This window comes from Tasmannia lanceolata, unplaced genomic scaffold (genome assembly GCF_043159265.1).
Source record: "Tasmannia lanceolata isolate RefF3 unplaced genomic scaffold, GAP_Taslan_0.1 ptg000026l, whole genome shotgun sequence".
NCBI lineage: Eukaryota > Viridiplantae > Streptophyta > Magnoliopsida > Canellales > Winteraceae > Tasmannia > Tasmannia lanceolata.
Window position 1 is genome coordinate 1500290 of NW_027518703.1, and position 20335 is coordinate 1520624.

Sequence of the window (20335 nt, forward strand, 5' to 3'; positions counted from 1 at the left end):
TCATTATTTTATTTCTTTCGGAAATTTTGAGTTTTATCCATCCTAATAGCAAACTTCTTATATGTAAATAGAATATTACATTTACTTGAGCTATTAAATTCCCAATATATTACATGTTGTAATCATATTATCATTTAGAAGTATTATTGATTGAAATATAATACTGAATTCACGAATCTTTTTTCTTGAGGTTAGCCGAATTATATACGCAGTACCCAAGTCGGATTCTGATACTCGTATGCATACCCAAACAACATGGTGCCTGAGTCAAATCCTTATCTTTTAATCATCTCCTTTCCCATTCTCCGCCAAGACTTGAAATCCGTACATAACCTGGTTCTGAATTTTAAAACCACTAGCTATTTAGAATTTAGAATGAAACACGATCTAAGCTACAAACCCAAATTGTGATTTTCAGTTTCTACATACATATCTAAAGAAGCAATGCTAGGAATTATTTTATAATAAAACGAATTTATAACCAATCCATGGCATACCCATACTATGAAAAATTGGCAAAAAGAATAGCTGTACTGTCCTTTTTGTTAAAGGTAATATAGCTAATGTAGCTGTCCTTTTTTCTTCTTTGTGGCAAATATGGCTGATTATTGTACTATCAATATGTGTACCAGTACCCAAGTATGTAGCTGTCACTTTTTCTTAATGGCAAATGTATTTGTTACTTGAGTATGTTGCTTATCCAAGTAGCATAGCTTTCAAGAATTTGAAACGGAATATCTCGTGGGCCCACAACTTGTGCATCTTCCAGCCTGCCACAAGCCACCGAAGATACCAAAACAAAAACTTATCCCCTGCCAAGTAGACTAAATCCTGGGTTTTGGTCCCTTATTTGGGCATTAAGGTATTAAAAAACGACAAAGAGACATTCTGAAAACCAGCATTCCTAAGACTAAAGAATCAGATGGAAAAATGAGAACAGCTCTCCATTCCTGTTTTTTACTACTATTATTATCCAAGAGCCAAAAGAAGAGAAATTACAACATTTGCTACTATAGACGAGTTGTCCCAGAATCCCTCATACAAAGTGAAAGTAAATACGAAGATCAAAAAATGGTGTTTCATGCCACTAAAAGTCTGTTGCTGATAACGAGTTCACTTCTCCCCACACCCTCTCTTGCAACTCAACTGCCTTCAAGTTAGCCGACCTAGGCATATTTTTAAAGGTAGGATCAATGATCCTAAAAAGATCAAATATCTCTATAATATAACATGCTAGCCTCCACGGGTTAGGCAATGCTTTTAATGCTCACAAGATTACATTCTTAGAGTCTCTTTCCACCACTAGCTTACCGGACAAATCCACCTTAAATTTGACCAGTCCGACAATTAGAGCTCTTGCCTCCACTTCAAACTGGCCCAGAATATGCTTCACTAATTTCACCCAAAGATTTTCTACAAACACCACGCACTCCCTCTCGCTAACTTGAAGGAATCAATTGACGGAGGATGCCACCTAGGTGTAGGTTTTGAAGATGAAGATATGCTAAAGAAAACAGTTTCCCAATTTCTTAGTAAATTATCAACAGATAAGCCTCTAATGTCTATATTCCTGGCTGCCCACCTAATAGTGCCTATCTTCACTTCCATTAATAATCGACCACATGCTTTGGTTCATCCTTCGAAGATTCCATTGTTCCTCTCCTTTTCCCCTATAAATGTTATAGCACCGCTTATGGAATTACCTTCCATAGGGTTTTTTTTTTTTTTTGTCATCACAAAATGACTCATAAGAGGATCTAAGGACTTCTCCTCACACTTGCAAAGCATGTAAATACTTGCGAGGCAGAAATTTGCCTATTTAGCCTAGTATTTATTGTGTCAGCTGCCAATGTCCAAGTGAATGCCACCACCCAAGGTGGTGCCGGAGCGGGTCACACTCTCAATAACAGGGACGTCACACCATCTTCATTAGAAATATATCAAAAGAAGATTCATACCGTAATACAGCTCAAGGAACTAGGGACTAAATTCTTTGGTCGGGTTCATAAGGTGAGATGTAAACTGACTCAATCGCACAGAAATTAAACAAATTAATTTTTAAATCGTACCATAAAACTACTAATATCTTAGAAAACATGATAACAACAATTTTTATCATATCAGAGATCAGTATCAAAAATTTCATGAGAAAACGAAAGCGTTTGATTAAGAAAAACGCAAAATAGCCTTTTTTGGGAACATCTCCGAATAGCGTAATTATCCAAATAATTTAAATGGGAGAAAACTATTCGAATTTCGGACAACTTATTAAGGTACTCATTATGCTATTAATATCCCAAAATAATATTTGAAAGGTTTATACTTGGGTTATAAACTTTTCAAACAATTTTGGGATCGAACGGAACAAGTTCAATAATTCCCAAAATTAGAAACGGCAGATTTGGCACAACTTGGAAAAATCGTACCTTTCAACCTGCATATCGAATTTTGATGATTCTTGATGCGTTGGATTCGTATTCGAGTCTACTTTCCAACCATCTAAAGAAATCAGATAAAAAAATCCATTAAGTAAATCGAAATTGATTATCTTTACTGAACAATCCTATTTTTATCATAAATTAGCTATGGGCTAGAAACCTCGAATAGTCGGGGTAGAATGTCCGGGGTCCCAGCGGATATACCGCATAATCTATCTTTAGTTCATTAGCCCCCTAAATTATTCCCTACTTTGCTCTGACACCACTTGTAGGAAGGTGATGAAAACCCTTAGGCAAAATTGCTATTTTTCTCAAATAAGAATTCTTGCCAATTTTTATTCTCTTCAATTTTGCCTTAGACCCAAGATCCTGGGGCATAATTCTTCTAATTATGATAAAAACTTAATTTAAAAATTCAGTAGCTTACCTCTTTGATTGATCCAATTGGATTTTACTGTTGGACATACTCCTTGAACACTCGCAATCGTTCTAAACACTGCGAACCCGCAAGTTGAACCGATGGATTCCTTTTGTTGCATCAAGGCATATAGAATAACAATTATTCCAAGATGGCACTGATATATTTCAGTACTTTAGAAGAAGAAAAAGTATTTTTTTCTTTTGGAGCCTTTTAATGTTCTTGAAGTAGAACTAGAAGTAGAAGAACAAGAGGGAGAACGGGAGAGAAAAAGAAAATGATTTTTCTTGGAGGCAGGGGGATGAATTTTCCAGCTTGGAGTGCTGGAAATTTCGTTCTCCCTTGTTTATATAAGATGTAGTATTTTTGGTTTTTGATTTCCTAGTTTTCCTCCATCATATTTTATCGTTATTTGAAAAACTAGTTGAAATAGAAGTAAAAAACCATGGGGATTCTTTGTGGATCATGTTGGACGTTTTCCCCTAGAAGGGGGAACACATTTTTGGATCCAATAATATCTCCACTTTCAATTTTGAATAAGTTTTCTGTGTTGGAATCCAATTCCTAAATTATCTCCTACAAAATCTCTTATTTCATCTCCAATTCTATCCAATAGGATTTCCACTTTCATTCAAACTTAAAGACCACCAAAAGAAAACCTTTTGGGAGTCCTCACACAAGCATGCCTGGGTGGTGGGGCCCACCACATGTTCTCCCTTGTTGGGAAGGCCTCCCAAAAGTTCCAACTAATTTCATATTTATTTCTATAATTTATTTGAACTACAAAGGCACAAATATGGTTGGACGAAATATACGTGTATGTGTCCCACCAAAAGCTTTAAATATATAATTTGTAATTCAAATAAAATATTTAATTTCCTAATTAAATAATGTAATCACTCCCGTCCAACGGGAATTAAGGCTCCAATAAAATTCCAAAAATTCTTTTATCTGCCATACAATTATATTTATATATATATATATATATGTGTGTGTGTGTGTGTGTGTGTGTGTGTGTGTGTGTGAGTGTGTGTGTGTGTGTGTGTGTGTGTTTGCGTAATAATCATATCCCTAATATTTAATCCAACAGATCAAATCCGTTTGTGCAATCTAATAAAATGCGGGACCCTAATCCAAAAGGATGTACCCAGGTCATTCGAGTTGTGAGTGGGATTGTTGCAAGGAACCGACGGTTGATCCTGCAGAACCCAATGGTGGGTCCCACTGCGATCTCGCTCTTTAGTCAAAACTAAAACCGCATTTGAGTCAGTGGTCTCCATCGAGACGTAACCTTGAAGATGACAGCCAGATCATCATACTCCTAATCACATCATATATGTGCAAGTCCTTTCTCCTGTCTCTTCATCTACTGAGTTGGGTCCTACGGAGGGTGGACTTGTTTTACCTCCTGGGCCCACTCATGGTATACCTTTCTGGTCAAGCAGTCTTAAGCCCGCAAATGCATTGCAAAATCATTTAAAACCTTTTATTTTTTTTCCAAAAACATTCCGATAAACCGTTTATCAAATATGCCTGGCCAGGCTTTCTTTTTATGGGCCTATCGCTCTGTCCGAAACTGTAGATGTATTCCCTAAATTTTAGGGAGGAATATTCTATGTTGAGTTTCACTATTGGCCTCGAGGGTTTGTCCTAAGATCCAATGCCATCCGAATGTGATTCCAAACTAGAACCACACTATAAGATAGACTAAAACCCTAGAACGGGCCCACAGATCAATATGACCCTTCAGATTAAAAGACATGTAAAGGGTCCTGCCTGGAAAAACAACCTTATACTCTCCTGTCCATAGGTTGTTCTTATTGTGATCCTGTTCAGTGTGCAATCCAAGCGTCGCACCCACTCTTCTTGCTTAAGGTCCACTACGCAGACGACTGAGATAAGTTACCTCATGACTCGTGCATGTACGCAAGCATGGTGATGGTTGTATACAAAAAGTTAGGGATGTCCAATCTTTATTCCAACCAAAAACTATTTAAGGTCTGCAAAAAACCGAGACGCCATATGTCCCTGCTCCCTTGGATCTGTGAACCCATAAGCATGGCATTTCAACTTTGCTACCTAAGGACGAACATGTGTTATTGATTAACCACATCACACACATTCTTATAATTTACTCATTAAATGTCATGTAATAAATCGTTACTGTTACTTTATTGAAGGATATTACAAAATGTACTGGCTTTTGGGGCACTTACTCTAACAGCGAGATCGTCCTAAGGTAGCTTAGAGAGAGTCGAGAAGGTCTCCCAAGTGCCGAGGAGATGGGCAACCATGGAGGTCCTCACCCCGACGAATTCCAGACCGAGGAAACAACCACAAGAAGCAAACACTGTCCCCACGAGTCTTGGGGGAAGCCCAGGGGAACAGAGCACTGATGGCATGTTCCATGTGTGTGTTTTCTCTTATGGCACAACAATTCAACACTCTCGGCCATGTTCCCACGAGTCTTGGGGGAAGCCCAGGGGAACATAGCACTAAAGGGCTATAATTTAGTCCCCTTTGACCTCCCCCACTCCCTGACTTGTGGGGAACTTCATCTTGAGATGGCTAGTCGATACTATGGCTCGAAGAGTGTTCAACATTGGTCGGCCAATGACGGCTTTGTATGCCGAGGGCACCTTGATGACCTGGAAATTTACCATGATCGTTCTCTGATAGTGGTCGGAGCCCACGGTGACAAGAAGCTCTATGGATCCCTCAACCTGAACAGCGTCGCCTGCGATCCCGAATAGAGGGGAGTCCACTGTTTTAAGCCGTTCGGGTCCGATCTTCATCTGCTTGAGTGTGCAAGTAGTATAGGACGTCGATCAAACTTCCACTATCGATGGGGATCCTCTTGACGTTGAAATTGGAGATGGACATCCTTACCACCACGACATCATCATGTGGGGTGTGGACTCCATGGTAAATCTTCATCCGAGAAGGAAATCACCTGGACGGTCCTTGTCATCTTCCTCGGGCCGTGAATGGAGCTCACTTGTCTGGTGTAGGCCTAACGATCGATTGTCGTCGTGCCTTCAGCAGCCGAGCCGCCCACAATGGTGTTAATGACCCCGGCAGGGGCGCAGGGTTGCCTTTCTTCTCGCGTCTAAGGACTTCATCGGGATCGGCCCTCGTCCCTGCAACCGGGAGACCGAAGATCATCCTTGAGAGGTCGCTCATCATTCCGGGTACAGTTTCATCCTTGTAGCTACCTATTAGGATAACCTCTTTGAATCAGACTTTTGATCTCTTCCTTGAGATACTAGCATTCGTTGGTGTCGTGGCCGTAGTTTGATGGAATCAACAGTACTTCGGATCCCGCCATTTTCAACTAGCCTTCATCTTCTTCGGCCGCTTGACGGTGCCTTGGTCAACGATCAACATCAAAACATTCGTCAAAGAGGTTTTAAGTGGAGTATACCTCTCGAATCTTCGAGTAAGTCTTCAGTCACAACTGAGGTCTTATCATCGTGCCAAGCCTGCTTGCTCCGTCCAGCCCCCATTTTGGAGTCTTCTCTATTCCTCAGCTTTTCCCAAGCACACCGAGCTCGATGTCTCTCTCGGTGTCCAGTGTCTCCTTGGCATTCATATACTTTCCTACCTGGGTCATCAAGTCCCTCAAAGTCTTGACGGGTTTCTTAGCCAAGGAGAGCTTGCATTCTCAGTTTCTAACACCCATTTGCATCGCGGTCAAGGCCACTGAATGATCGGTCTCCGGTATTTGAGCGGCCTTAGTGTTGAAGTAGGCGACGTATTCCCTCAGTCTCTCGCCCTTCTGTTGTTTCACAGCCATAAGGACATCTGTGGTCTTGTGGTGTGGGCGGTTGTTGGTGAAGTTTTCCACGAATACGCGACCAAACTACTTGAAGGAGGTGATTGAACTCGGCTGGAGTCGTGAGTACCATCGGTCGGCGGCCTTCTTTAGAGTAGAAGGGAAGGCTCGGCACATCACAGTGTCGGACATGTCGTGGAAGACCATGACCCTTTGGAAAGATCGTAGATGCTCGAGCAGGTCAGTAGTTTCGTCATACGAATCGAGCTGAGGCATCTTGAAGGTTGGAGGAGTTTGCTCGGCCAACATCTCTGGGGTGAATGGCGGCTCCCCATCGGCCTCCCACGCGTCCAACGGGCCTCTCTCTATTCTTCTCGCCGATCTCCTGTTTCATCTCTTGGATCTGAAGTCGGAGATCAGCAATGGTAGGATCGAGCTCCACGAGGTGGTTTTGCTTGGCGGGTTCGCCAGGAGTAGACGCGGAGGCCGAGGAGGAGTAACTCCTCTGCTAATGCAAGCTCCTTGGATTCCTAGTCGGGGTGCTCCAGCCAAGTTTGTCTGGCTGGCACGTCGTTTATTGGCCCTGCGGTAGCTCTGGTGTTGTTGACGATGAAAGTTTTAAACATCCCGGCCAAGTCGGCGACTTGGCGTGCCAGGTCGTTGAACTGACGTTGGCGCGTTGCGAGGCTAATTGTCTGGAGGTGAAGCTCCTATGGGTGAAGGTGGATCCTGGGGATCACTCCTTGGAGGGGGTCTCGCAGGAGGGGACCCTAGACGGGTTCGGTTGCTTCTTCTAATCATTACATCGCTCGGTGTAGGGGTTCTTTTAAGAAAGACTTTCCACAGACAACACCAACGACACCAATCTGTTGGTGCCAAAATCTCATCGAGCCGAAGGATGATTTGGGGATTCTCCGGTTGCACGTCTAGCGCTCAATGAACAAACCCTTAGAGTCTCGGAGTTTTGGACTTTGAGAAGACCCTCCGATAAGGGTGGACATGGGTCGGTTCGGTTCAGTTCTAAGGTATACCCAGAACCGAACCGATCCCTGTCGGTTCCCAAATTTTGGAACCGGAATCGAATTCGATCGGTTCGGTTCGGTTCTGGGTTTACCAAACTTTTTTTTTTCATTTGTTATTTGGGTTTAGTGGGTTTACATCTTATTTGGAAATCTGATTTTTTTCACAGTCAGCCTTAATGAAAGCTTATGCTCACATCCGATTCTCAAAATCCAAAACGAACAAGGCCATAATGAAAGAACATGCTCAGTTGCTCACATCCGATTCTCAACATCCAAAAAGAACATGGCCTCAAGAATCAAGATTACTCAATACTCAGTACTCACATTCGATTACCAAAATCCAAAAATAACAAGGCAATGAAAGATTCGAAACAATGGGGGCTCTTGTTCACGTTTTTTGTGAGAAAAAAGAAATAAAAGAAAGAGAAAATATTAATACCTTGCAATGAAAGATTTGAAACAGTGGGGCTCTTGTTCTTCTTCTCCTTAAATCTCTTGAAGTGTTGGGAAGGGAGACAAAGAGAGAGATGAAACCTAGGGTTTATTTTTACCCTTTTAGCAACAGTTCAAGAGAAATTCGACTTTTTCTGCACTTTAGGGCTTTGTTACGTTAAGTTAAAACTTAAAATGGGTGCCTTTATCAATTTTTCTTCTGTAAAATGACAAAAGTGAAAACTCAAAAACGTGTTATTGCAAGGGGGTGATTTTATCCATCAAAGAGGGCACATCACTGCCATTTTACCATTTTTGTTAAATGCTAAAAAAAATTATAATGTAAAGAAGAGTGAACCGGTTCGGTTCGGTTCGATTCTGGGTCCCAAGACCCTAAACCCATAACCAAACCAGCTAATGTCGGTTCGCCAAAATTGGAACCGGAACCGAACCACCAAACTTTAGACCCGAACCAAACGGAACCAAATAGGCCGGTTCAGTTTGGTTCTTCGGGTTAGACCCGACCCATGTCCACCCCTACCCTCCGACACTCAAGTCAGGTTACGGCTCAACAGAGAAATCCAAGTAACAGAGGAGGAAAGTAGCAATAGAATTTTGTGAGCTTATATTCTTACCTCGAACATGGGGTCTTTTTATAGAGTTGGAGTCCTAAGCAGCTTAGGAAACTTGCCTTTCTTGGAAACTTTCCCATTGGGTGGCTTTCCTATGGAATCGATTTCCATGTTTATATGGGCAACTGGAAATCGATTTCCCATTGGGTTTCCTTCTTTGGCGCGCTAACACAATATCCTGTTTGAATAGGATTTCTAATACCATCACTCTAGGGGAGGTGTGAAATGACCTCCCTATCCTCGATTTCTGTTTGGAGAATTAGGACTTTGGGATTAGGTCAATGCCACAAGTCGTGCACTTATTGGTGGATAGATCTTGACCCTAACAATAGTAAAGCTAAATTCATGATTCAGTTCAATTAAAAATGAAAAAAAAAAGCTTGACTAAGGATTGGATTCTAATGACCAGTCATGGGTCCCACATGAAAGACAGAATTGTAATCAAGATCATTGATCTTGTGGGACGGTATGGTGTGACACATGTTGTCTTGATTCATACGAAACAGGCATCTATTTTTAAGATCGACACTTACAAACATCAATGATTAAGCTTTATTTTACATGGCATAGTTTTAAATTTCGAATTTTGGCGGAAATATTTCAGTGTCGGTTTAGACCGAAACCAAAAGTACATTGAATCGGAAAAATACAGGATTTTGCCAAAATTTCCCCAAAATTCCGAAATTTCAACCAAAATTTTGTTTTTCACCCCTGTTTACAAAATTTCCACCGAAAATTTATAAATTACCACCAAAATTTAAAGATTTCCACCGAAATTTTATACATTTTGGTGGGAATTTAAAGAATCAGAAATTTTTATCAAGGTTTTACATGATTTCGGCCGAAATTTCCACTGAAACCGATTCGGTTCGATGGTGGCTGAAACCGAAACCGACATTTAAATCCTTCTTACAAGGACCTTAAAAGATGACTTCTTGATCAAGGAGCTAAGTTCATGAGATCATGGTGAAGCTAAGTTCATTAATGGGAATTACGACAGTATAGAAAGTATCCCATATAATGTCATGGGTCCCATCAGCATCACTAATGGAAGAGTAGAATCTACTCTTATAATAGGAAGTTAAGTCTTTTTCTCAATCTGTAACAATCTCAAGTTTATAGCAAAAGTATATGGTGCACACTCATCCAACAGCTGCCTATTATAAAATTGTGCATTTGGCCCTGGGGTAGACCGGAAAATTTTATTAATACTCAAAAGGGCAATACACGAGTCTTGAGAAACTCATCAAGACGGTCCTCAAGAATAATATAAAACAGTTCCACACTAAACAATAATCAATATCTTATTATAGGAAAACTATCGTCCTCAGATTGGGTAATGTGAGCCTATCACATCTGTTTGCTCCTCCTGTTCTAGAAATATCCCTGTGTCTGTAGTATTTGCTCCTCCTATTCTAGAAATATCCCTGTGTCTGTAGTATTGCTTTTTCTCTTGAGTAAAACATCCCTTGTTGGACCTTTCAAAAAAAACTCCCTTGTTCACCAAAGCGTCAGCCGTACAGTTTGGTTCCAGGTAAATGTGAGTTGTGGATGGAGAGCGATCATGCATCAGCTCCTTAATTTCCTTCCAGAAATATTTTATATTCCAAAATATCTTGAGCTTTGATTGAGTCATTTCCACTATACTTTGTTGTCAGATTCAATAGAGAGATGGTAGTCATAGCTTCATACTTCACAATTACATAAGAGGAAACATAACAGGGAGACTTCAATAATTCAACAAGTAAATTTATACTTATATTATATGTAAAGCGAAAGCCTCCCTTACTGAAAATGAAAACAGGAAGAGTAAATAATTGCTCCTTGCAAAAATCCTTTACTCTTCGTGATTTTTAAGCAAATACTTAAATGTTAGTCACCAAGTTAGTTGAATGGATGTTAGTGGTAATAGAAGTTTTGCATTCGATAAAACTTAAGCAGCTATGTCATGTATAAATGACCAATTCGTTTTAAACATACATAAAATGTAATGATCTCTAACACCCATCGTGTTCCAAGATCTCTATTTGTGCATCTTATATGCACTGAAACTTCACTCCATAAATTTGTACTAGTTCCTCTTATTTAGGATATGAGAACAAAGAAAAACTCCAACTCATCTGCCTAACTCTCCAGGTGAGTGACCTCTTTGTACGCTTTGTATGAGTGACTTCGAAGATGAAATAGTTCCTACCACTCTAAACAAAAACCCAATTGCTATGAGAATTGCATTGAGTACTAAAGTAGGCCTTGAAATTTGAGACCAACAGATCTTCATGTAAAAAGCATAAGGAAGAATGATAGAAATGCTGATACAAACAACTGAACCAGTGAGACCTATAACATGTTGGAAGTAAGGGATTGTGAGAACTAAATTAAGATCTCTATCAGTATCAGGGATCCAAATGTAGCCCTAATGATCATCTTCATCCTGAAATTCATGAAAAGAGGGAGGTTGTACTCCAGTTGAATGGAGATCAAGGCAAACTCTTACACATAATTTGTCAACGGCATTGGCACAATTGCCCAAAGTGCGATCTTTGTAACAAGGAGATGGCGAGACATGCTGAGAATGATATGAGAGCACACTTTAGTGCCAAACATCTTGGTTTCCAATTTTGCATTTCTTCGGAGAAATTCTAAATTGCTTTCCTTAGTACGAAAGATTATATAGAAGAGAATAATTTTTGTTTTATGAATAAATGTATAAAATTTGATGCAAACCCATGAAAACAGAAAGAAAAAAGGCAATCTATGGAGCATTTTATTTTTTACCTATAAGAATTTCAGTCATGTTGAGGACAGAATGAATAAATGTACCATTAGCCCTCCCGTGGTGGCCATTGTCCTTAATGTCATTATTAACGGCCTCAACTCCATCTCCACAATTACACACATTGTTCTCTTCCACACACGCTCTACAACTTGGATTGAGACTTGGCAACTTTCCGGTCATCCTCAATCAACTCTTTGCACCAATTCTTCGCACAATTTGTCTAATGAACTGGGGCTATAGGTGTATTTGTAAGGGAGATTGTGCACTTATGTGACAAGATGTTTGGCACCAAAGTGTGAGCTCTCAGATCACTCTCAGCATGCCTCGCCATCTCCATTTTACAAAGATCACACTCAACTCCACTCACACCGTTGACAAAATATGCGTTGGAGTTTGCCCCGATCGCCATTTAACTGTAGCACAACCTCCCTCTTTCCATGAGTTCTAGGATGAAGATAATTATTAGGGCTACATTTAGTGATCTGAGAGCTCACTTTGGTGCCAAACATCTTGAACCATAAGTGCACCATCTCCCTTATAAATACACCTACAGCCCCAGTTCATTAGACAAATTAAAGAGAAGAATTGGTGCACGGAGTTGATTGAGGATGACCGGAAAGTTGCCAAGTCTTAATCCAAGTCGCGGAGCGTGTATGGAGGAGAACAATGTGTGCAATTGTAGAGATGAAGTTGAGGCCGTTAGTAATGACATTGAGGATAATGGCCACGATGGGAGGGCTAACGGTACCTTTGTTCACTCTGTCCTCAACATGAACTGAATTCTGATAGGTAAAAAATAAAATGTTCCATTGATTTCCTTTTTCTTTCTGTTTTCATGGGCTTGCATCAGATTTCATGCATTTATCTATAAGACAAAAGTTATTATCTTTTATATAATCTTTCGAACTAGGGAAGGCTTTTTAAAACTTCTCTGAATAAATGCAAAATTGGGAGCCAAGATATTTGGCACTAAAGTTAGCTCTCATATCACTCTCAGCATGCATCGCCATCTCATTGTTACAAAGATCGCACTCTGGGCAATTGCGCTCATGCCTTTGACAAAATATGCGTTGAAGTTTGCCTCGATCTCCATTCAACTGGAGCACAACCTCTCTCTTTCAAAGAGTTCAAAGATGAAAATGATCATTAGGGCTACGTTTGGATCCGTGGTACTATTAGGGATCTTAAGTTTAGCTCTCACAATTCCTTACTTCCAATATGTTCTAGGCCTCACTGGTATGATTGTTTGTATCAGCATTTCTATCATTCTTCTTTGTGCTTTCTACATGAAGATCCGTTGATCTCAAATTTCAATGCCTACTTTAGTATTCAATGCAATCCTCATAGCAATCAGATTTTTGTTTGGGGTGGTAGCAACTATTTCATCTTCAATGTCACTAATACAAAGCGTACAAAGAGGTCACACACCTGGACAGATAGATAGATGAGTTAAGGTCTTTCTTTGTTCTCATATCTTAAATAAGAGGAACTAGTACAAATATATGGAGTGAAGTTTTAGTGCATATAAGATGCACAAAGAGAAATCTTGGAACATGATGGGTGTTAAAAATCATTATATTTTATGTATATTCAAAATGAATTGGTCATTTATATATGAAATTGGTGCTTAAGTTTTATTGCATGCGAAACTTCCATTACCACTAACATCCATGCTACTAATTTGGTGACTAACATTTAAGTATTTGCTCAAAAATCACGAATAGTAAAGGGCTTTAGCAAGAAGCAGTTATTTACTCTTCCTTGTTTCATTTTCAGTAAGGAAAGCTTTCGCTTTATATATAATATAAGTATAAATTTACTTGTTGTATTATTGAAGTCTCCTTGTTATGTTTCCTCTTATGTAAGACAGCTTCCTATTATAAAATTCTGCACTTGGCCCCTTGGGCAGACCTGAAAATTTTATTAATACTTAAAAGGACAATACACTAATCTTGAGAAACTCATCAAGATGGTACTCAAGAATAATATAAACAGTTTCACACTAAACAATAATCAAAATCTTATTGTAGGAAAATTATCATCCTCATATTGGGTAATGTGAGTCTATCACATCTATTTGATCCTCCTGTTCTTGGAATATCCATGTGTCTGTAGTACTCCTTTTTCTCTTGAGTAAAACATCCCTTATTGGACCTTTAAAAAAAATCCCTTATTCGCCAAAGCGTCAGCCATTCAGTTTGGTTCCAGATAAATGTGAGTTGTGGATGGAGAGAGATCATACATCATGTCCTTAATTTCCTTCCAGAAATATTTTATATTCCAAAATATCTTGAACTTTGATTGAGTCATTTCCACTATAGTTTGTTGTCAAATTCAAAGGAGAGATGGTAGTCTGCACCATATATTTTTGCTATAAACTCCCTTTTATCACCACTCTCGAAAGCTTTTCAATCCCTAGCAAATTCAGAAACATCTATCAGATCGCCTTTATTTGGCACCTCAATTGCCTCATTTGGCATCCAAACCGGCCAATTCTCTGAATCGGTGAATTCTGACCAAGCTAATCTCGATCAGTTAAATTTTTCAAAATGCATTAAGAATCAAGCTCCAATCAAAGTCAAACTTTTTAAAACATCGATCACCTAGACCAACCTCTGAATGAACACTCAAATCATTCTCTCTACCTAAAAAATAAACTCTTAAGCCCGCCAGCACAGCAAAAAACACTAGGCTCGTCAGTTGCAAAAGTATTATTCACTTCCGTTTTAAGATTCCTCCTAAGAAGATTGTCCCACACCATTGACTCAGCCCCTCTAAGCTTTTCGCTCATATCAAACACAAACTCTAACCCCTCTAAGGTTTATGAATATATTTAGGTTCATCAAAACATGGCACAAAGGAGATTCACTGAACCAGCTACACCCCTGGGGCCCCTCCCCCTCTCTTAAAATGTACTTGGCTCGAGAAGAATGAGAAAGGGGCCACCATGCAACCAAACCACTTATCTATTGACGCAGAGCTTAAATGCATAACCTTCTGCAGAGGATATTGTTCGGTGAACCAAATAGGGCTATTCTAGTCATTTTCCCTACAAAGGGGTATTTCAGTCATTTCTTGTTAGTAGGCATGAAGGTTGTTTCATTTTGGGGGACCTTTTTTCAAAATTTAGAAAATTCTGCATCTGAGATCTGGGTTTTGGAAGCTCCATCAACCTGGAGAAGGGAGAAGGAGTTCTAGCACAGGGGATTGCAGAATTCGAAGGGTTCAAGCACAGCTACCTTCTCGTCTCGAATGTTCTTGTGAATCGTTGTTGCAAACAAGCAATTCGACATTCTTAGAAAGTTCGGTGAGCTCTATTTGTCCCCACAATTAGTGCAAATTTGCCGAGTTTCTTTTCTATCCACCTACCTCTGTCTATCGGATGAAGTTTCTACATACAGTGTTCAATAAAATCTGCCATATAGGCTTTCTGTTACTTCTTCCATTTTCCTCTAAATTTGTTGAATTAGCTGCCTAAAGAAAATTGTAGATGTTGTTTGATCTCTAAATAAAGCTCTCGCATAATTTTCCCATTGGATCCAATTTAGTTCTTGTTCGGATAAATCTCTTAGAAATTCTAGTAGCTGAAATTGCTGTGATGGAGCAAACATCTGTAGCATGTTGGAATTAATTGCTAGTTTAAAATTAAAAGCCTAGTTTTTTATTCAGTTCCGCCTGGAAATTGAATATTTAGTGGAGATTAAATCAAAAGAACTTAGGCTTTGCATAAATCTTCTCCTTCCTGTAAAGTGTAAGCCTACAGATGGGCTGATCAAGGGACGCCAAGCACTTCATGTGAAAGGCACGAATTTTGCATTGAATCTGTTTGATAGAAGGCCTGGCAGAGTGTATTTTGAAAAGAAAAAAAAATCATCTACAAGGACAGCATTTATTTCATCAATAGGAATCCAATCAAGCACAGAAACTGTTAGTTCGCATTAACCGGATTTGAAGAGACCACTGCCACTTTGATTCAGTTTGGAAGAAGACAGAAGTTTACTCCAACAAGAATCTATTTTTCTTAGTTGCAGCATTACATTTTGTTTTATTACACAATCAGGGACATTGAGCTAGCACATGGGATTAATGCAGCCCAATGGTTTTGGCATCAATCTAGATTCAACTGTAATGCTAGAATGAGAGAGGAAAAGCCCTACGCTCTAATCTCACTCTGGACAATTCTTCGAGTTTCCATCCAAAACTGGACATTTGGTACTTAACTTTGAATTGGGCGATCACTATGCAAAAACTGCAGTTAGGCTTGATGTGTAGTGAATGTGTACATCAATATAGTCTGCATGCTCGACCTTACTATCTGTCCTCCAAAAAATAGATACACCATTTTTATACCATGATTGCCTCTCTGCTCATAAATCCTTCAAAGTGAAGACAAGCAACCTATAAACCATTCCCTGGCATTGTTGGCTCTTATTTCAGGCTCCAGTTGTGATGGAATAATTTGCCTTACTAAAGTAGTGCTGCGTTAAACTTGGTATCATAGCATCATTTGTTAGACCACTAAAAAGCTCACTCTCTTCTGTCAGCGCTGCTTTAGTTTGCCCTACATCATCTATCAACACATTCCTACTCTCAGATTCCCCAAACCAATCACACACTTGTTCCCAATAGTTCTGTGCCTAAGGCATTTTTCTCCTTCACCAAACCTCAACAATAATATACATAGGAGTGCTTTATTCTCATCTTCAGATTATCAATCCCAAGAGCACCATCTCTTTTTTATTTGTATATCATGTTCCATGGCCCTCTCTCGCAACTCGCAAACAGGGAGGTGTACACAACAAATTTTACATGCATGAAAAGGGAAATCACACACATAAAATAAATTGGGATCAAATTTCCCTCTTGAAAAGAAGAGGTTTTATTAATTTTTGTAGGGATCGTACACTTCCGGCTCTATTGGCCGTTAATTACATTTCTTGAAGAAAGAAAATACCTCTGATTATCCATCAAGAGGTTCCCTATCTAAATACAATTTTTAATTAATTATCCTCCAGAAAGATTTGATTCTTTTTGTTAAAAAATCTTCTCGGAGGAAATTTCATCTTCTCAAATTTTCTTCATTTTTCCTTTGGGGAAATGACATCTTTATTGTCTTTTTCCACTTAGAAAGTATCTGGAAGAGACTTTAAAGGGAGTCTTTATCATCTTTCTCCGTTTAGAAGTCCCTGGAAGAGACTTTAAAGAGAGAAAGGTCTTCTTCAGTTTCCTCCCTTTAGAAAGTCCCTGGAAGAGACTTTAAAAGAAATCTTTATCATCTTTCTCTGTTTAGATGTCCCTAGAAAAGACTTTAAAGGGAGAAAGGACTTCTTCAGTTTCCTCCCTTTAGAAAGTCCCTAGAAGAGACTTTACAGGAGTCTTTATCATCTTTCTCCGTCTAGAAGCCCCTAGAAGAGACTTTAAATAGAGAAAGGTCTTCATCTTCATTTTCCTCCCTTTAGAAAGTCCCTAGAAGAGACTTTAAAGGGAGTCTTTATCATCTTTCTCCGTCTAGAAGCCCCTAGAAGAGACTTTAAACAGAGAAAGGTCTTCATCTTCCTTTTCTCCCTTTAGAAAGTCCTTGGAAGAGACTTTAAAGGGAGTCTTTATCATCTTTCTCCGTCTAGAAGCCCCTATAAGAGACTTTAAATAGAGAAAGGTCTTCATCTTCCTTGAAGAAAACATGCAAAAAGAAAGAGAAGAAGAAAAAAGAAACAGTTAGCCCTCCATCTTTTCTCACCTTTCTCTCATTTTCTTCTGTTTCTCCTTTTGCGTAGCTTTTTCCTCTCCAAGATCCGATCCCTTTACTGAAGGATCTTCTCTCTATTTATACACTTCTCTTGAAATGGTTCCTAACTGCCACCTCATCCCTTTTTCTCCCAACTTCACGATCTCCACTTCCCTTTTCGTGGGGTGTTACGTAACTCTTTTTGAAAAGTGGGTGACTCATTTCTCCTTCTGTAAGAGTCCTTTTTATTTGCTAAAGTTTAGCGATTTAACCTTTTATATTTATCTCTTTTATCTATTTTTCTCCTAACTTCACGATCTCACCTTTCTTTTTTGGAGCCGTTGTGGGTGCCACCCCATCTCTTATCCGGGATTCCAAGATCACTTCCCCTTTTGTGGGGAGTTACGTAACCTCCCCTTTTGAAATATGGATGACTCGTTTCCCTTTTCGCGAAAATTATTTTGTTCCCTTAAATTTAGGGATTTAACTTTTTATATTTATCCCTGTTTCCTTTAGGGATAAGGTGATACGTAACCACCCTTTTTTCTCTCTTCTCATTTTAATAAGTGATTTACTATTTTGCCCTTGTTGTAAAAATTTTGAGTCCAACAGGAGGTCATGCTATCTTCATTAAAAATATATCCAGAGAAGAACCTTACGGTGAACTAGTGGAACTATAGCCTACATTCTTTGGTCGGGTCCATAGGTGAGATGTGAACTGACTCAAAGGGATTGAATGAGAGGACTGCTTTATTCTCATCTTCAAATTATCAATCCCAAGAGCAACATCTCTTTTTTATTTGTATATCATCTTCCATAACCCTCTCTCGCAAGTCGCAAACAGGGAGGTCATGCTATCTTCATTAGAAATATATCAAAAGAAGAACTTTACCGTGAACACAAGTAGTGGAACTATGGCCTAAATTCTTTGGTCAGGTTCATAGGTGAGATGTAAACTGACTCAAAGGGATTGAATGAGAGATGCAAAAGTATTATTTAGTTCTGCTTAAAGACTTCTCCTAAGAAGAATGTCGCATACCATTGACTCATCTCCGCTTTTTGCACATATCAAACACAAACTCTTACCCCTCTTCGAGGTTTATGAATAGAGTTTGGTTTGCCAAAACATGGCACACAGGAGACTCACTGAACCATCTATCATAAAAAATCTAAACCCCAAACCCCCCTCCCTCTTCAAATCTACGTGGCTAGGGAAGAATGAGAAATGGACCACCATGCTACCAAACCTTTTACCTGTCAACACTTTCCTACTCTCCCATTCCCCCAACCAATCACATACTTCATACCTGTCCCCAATAGTTTTGTGCCATTATCAGAAAACGCATCATATATAATAAAAGAACCATCACAATTCATTAAAAAAAATTACAAATGGTAAAAACATGGAGACATCGTCCGAGAATTTGATCCAATTCATGTAAGATGAAAGAATCCAAGTTTAATAAATTTCCCGAAGAGAACATAAGAAAAAAGAAAACATAAAGTTACCTGAGGCCGCTGATTTGAGGAAATTAAGCTGTAGATGCTCTTGCGCTCTCGTAAAAATGCATCCCAATGCAGCGCCGAGAAGACGCTCCTGCGTAATTAACAAGCACCGTACCATTCAAAAAAAAATTAAAAAACACCCAACCCAACAATTGTAGAGGTCTCAAACAACGTGAAAATCGATTCTAAAATTTCTTGGGCAGTAAATTGATTCTAAAATTTCTTGGGCAGTGATATTTTCCCCCTTCTGTGTGGATATTTTCCTCCCTTTAACAGATACCGTTAGGAGATACGAAGGGGTGGAAGAGCCACCGTTAAGTCCAAAAGGCTTAAAAGTTAACGATTCCTGTCAAAGGGGGGGTTTCCAAAGCACCTTAACGAGTGCCCTAGCAAAACCCTTTACAGCACAAAAGCGAAAGAATTGAGAAGAAGGGAAGAGACAAATGAAGCAGATTATAGAAAACGAAGGAAATGTCTCTCTTTCGTGCTTACTTGAGCGAGAACCCTAATCATCGAATGGGGAAACCCTATACTCTCCTAAACCTGCCTCTGAAAGAGAAGTACCGGAGTATTGTGCTTTCGCCCTGTCCAAGTTCTTAAATAGACATGTGTTTAGATAACATTTACCATAATACCAACGAGCCTGTTTCTGACAGTCTAGGGATGCAACTTGGGTCGGGTTGAACCGATTTTTGGGCGGGTTGGGTTCACAAAATTTGGGTTCGGGTTGGGATTTGGCAACGCGACCAAAATTCGGGTTGGGTTGGGTTGGGCATCAGGTAACCCGACCCGCCTTAACCCGGCAAACATTAACACGTTTTTTGGGTTTTTTAGTTTTTGACGTTTTATTTTTTCTACTTTCTATCCTTAAAAATATAATTCTCTGGAGAGATGGCTGCTGTTGTGTAGATGAGATGGAGATACAATGGGTGCATATCCTTGTGATTGTGATTGTCATGTTTTCCTTGCTTCATTTGCAGTTATTTAATCTGTGCATGTGTTCTATTAGTGTTTTTTTCCTTGGGTTTTGAACTTGGATGCCATTTCCATTTTCCCTTCCTAAATATTTCATCTGAAATGGCTAAACCCGACCCAACTTGGGAATTCGGGTTGGGTTGGGTTAGCCATGCTGTGTTGAGAGCCAGGTTGGGTTGGGTTAGGGTTGGAGGTCTAGCTCCTCGGGTTGGGTCGGGTTGGCCTCAAGCCGACCCGAGTTGCACCCCTAGTTTCTGCTTGTCCCAAATCCCTGCCATCTCCACATTAACGATCTGTACTCTAAATTGTAGCTATTGGATGATCATGGCCATCCAATTGATGGTCATAGAATCATAGATAGCCCCCAATTTTTTTTAGGGAAATGTTATCAGCACTACCATATTTTGATGATCACACTCTCACTTTATTAAAAAGTAAGGTATGGACACAGCCTATTTAGGCTGTGGCCTAATGGATAGTTTGGATCATCTTAAGGTGTGGGCCATACCTTACTTTTTAATACAGTGAAGAGTGTGATCATCAAAATATGGTAGTGCTGATAACATTTTCCTCTTTTTTATTGGTAAGTTGGGGTTAGGCAGACCCCTAGGCAGACCCCTACCTGTGTATTAATTT

The 20335-nt window shown here is 39.5% G+C and overlaps 1 long non-coding RNA gene across 2 annotated transcripts in view; it reads right to left on the reverse strand.

Moving 5' to 3' along the window:
• The window catches only part of LOC143858420 (uncharacterized), a 33737-nt gene extending 14395 nt beyond the window's left edge, over positions 1-19342 (reverse strand). For both annotated transcript variants that reach the window (XR_013238958.1, XR_013238957.1), the window contains exons 1-2: positions 19217-19342; positions 18728-18815 (exon numbers count right to left, since the gene is read on the reverse strand). This is a non-coding gene — a long non-coding RNA (uncharacterized LOC143858420). The remainder of the gene's footprint in view (positions 1-18727; positions 18816-19216) is intronic.
• Between the last annotated feature and the right edge of the window lie 993 nt (positions 19343-20335).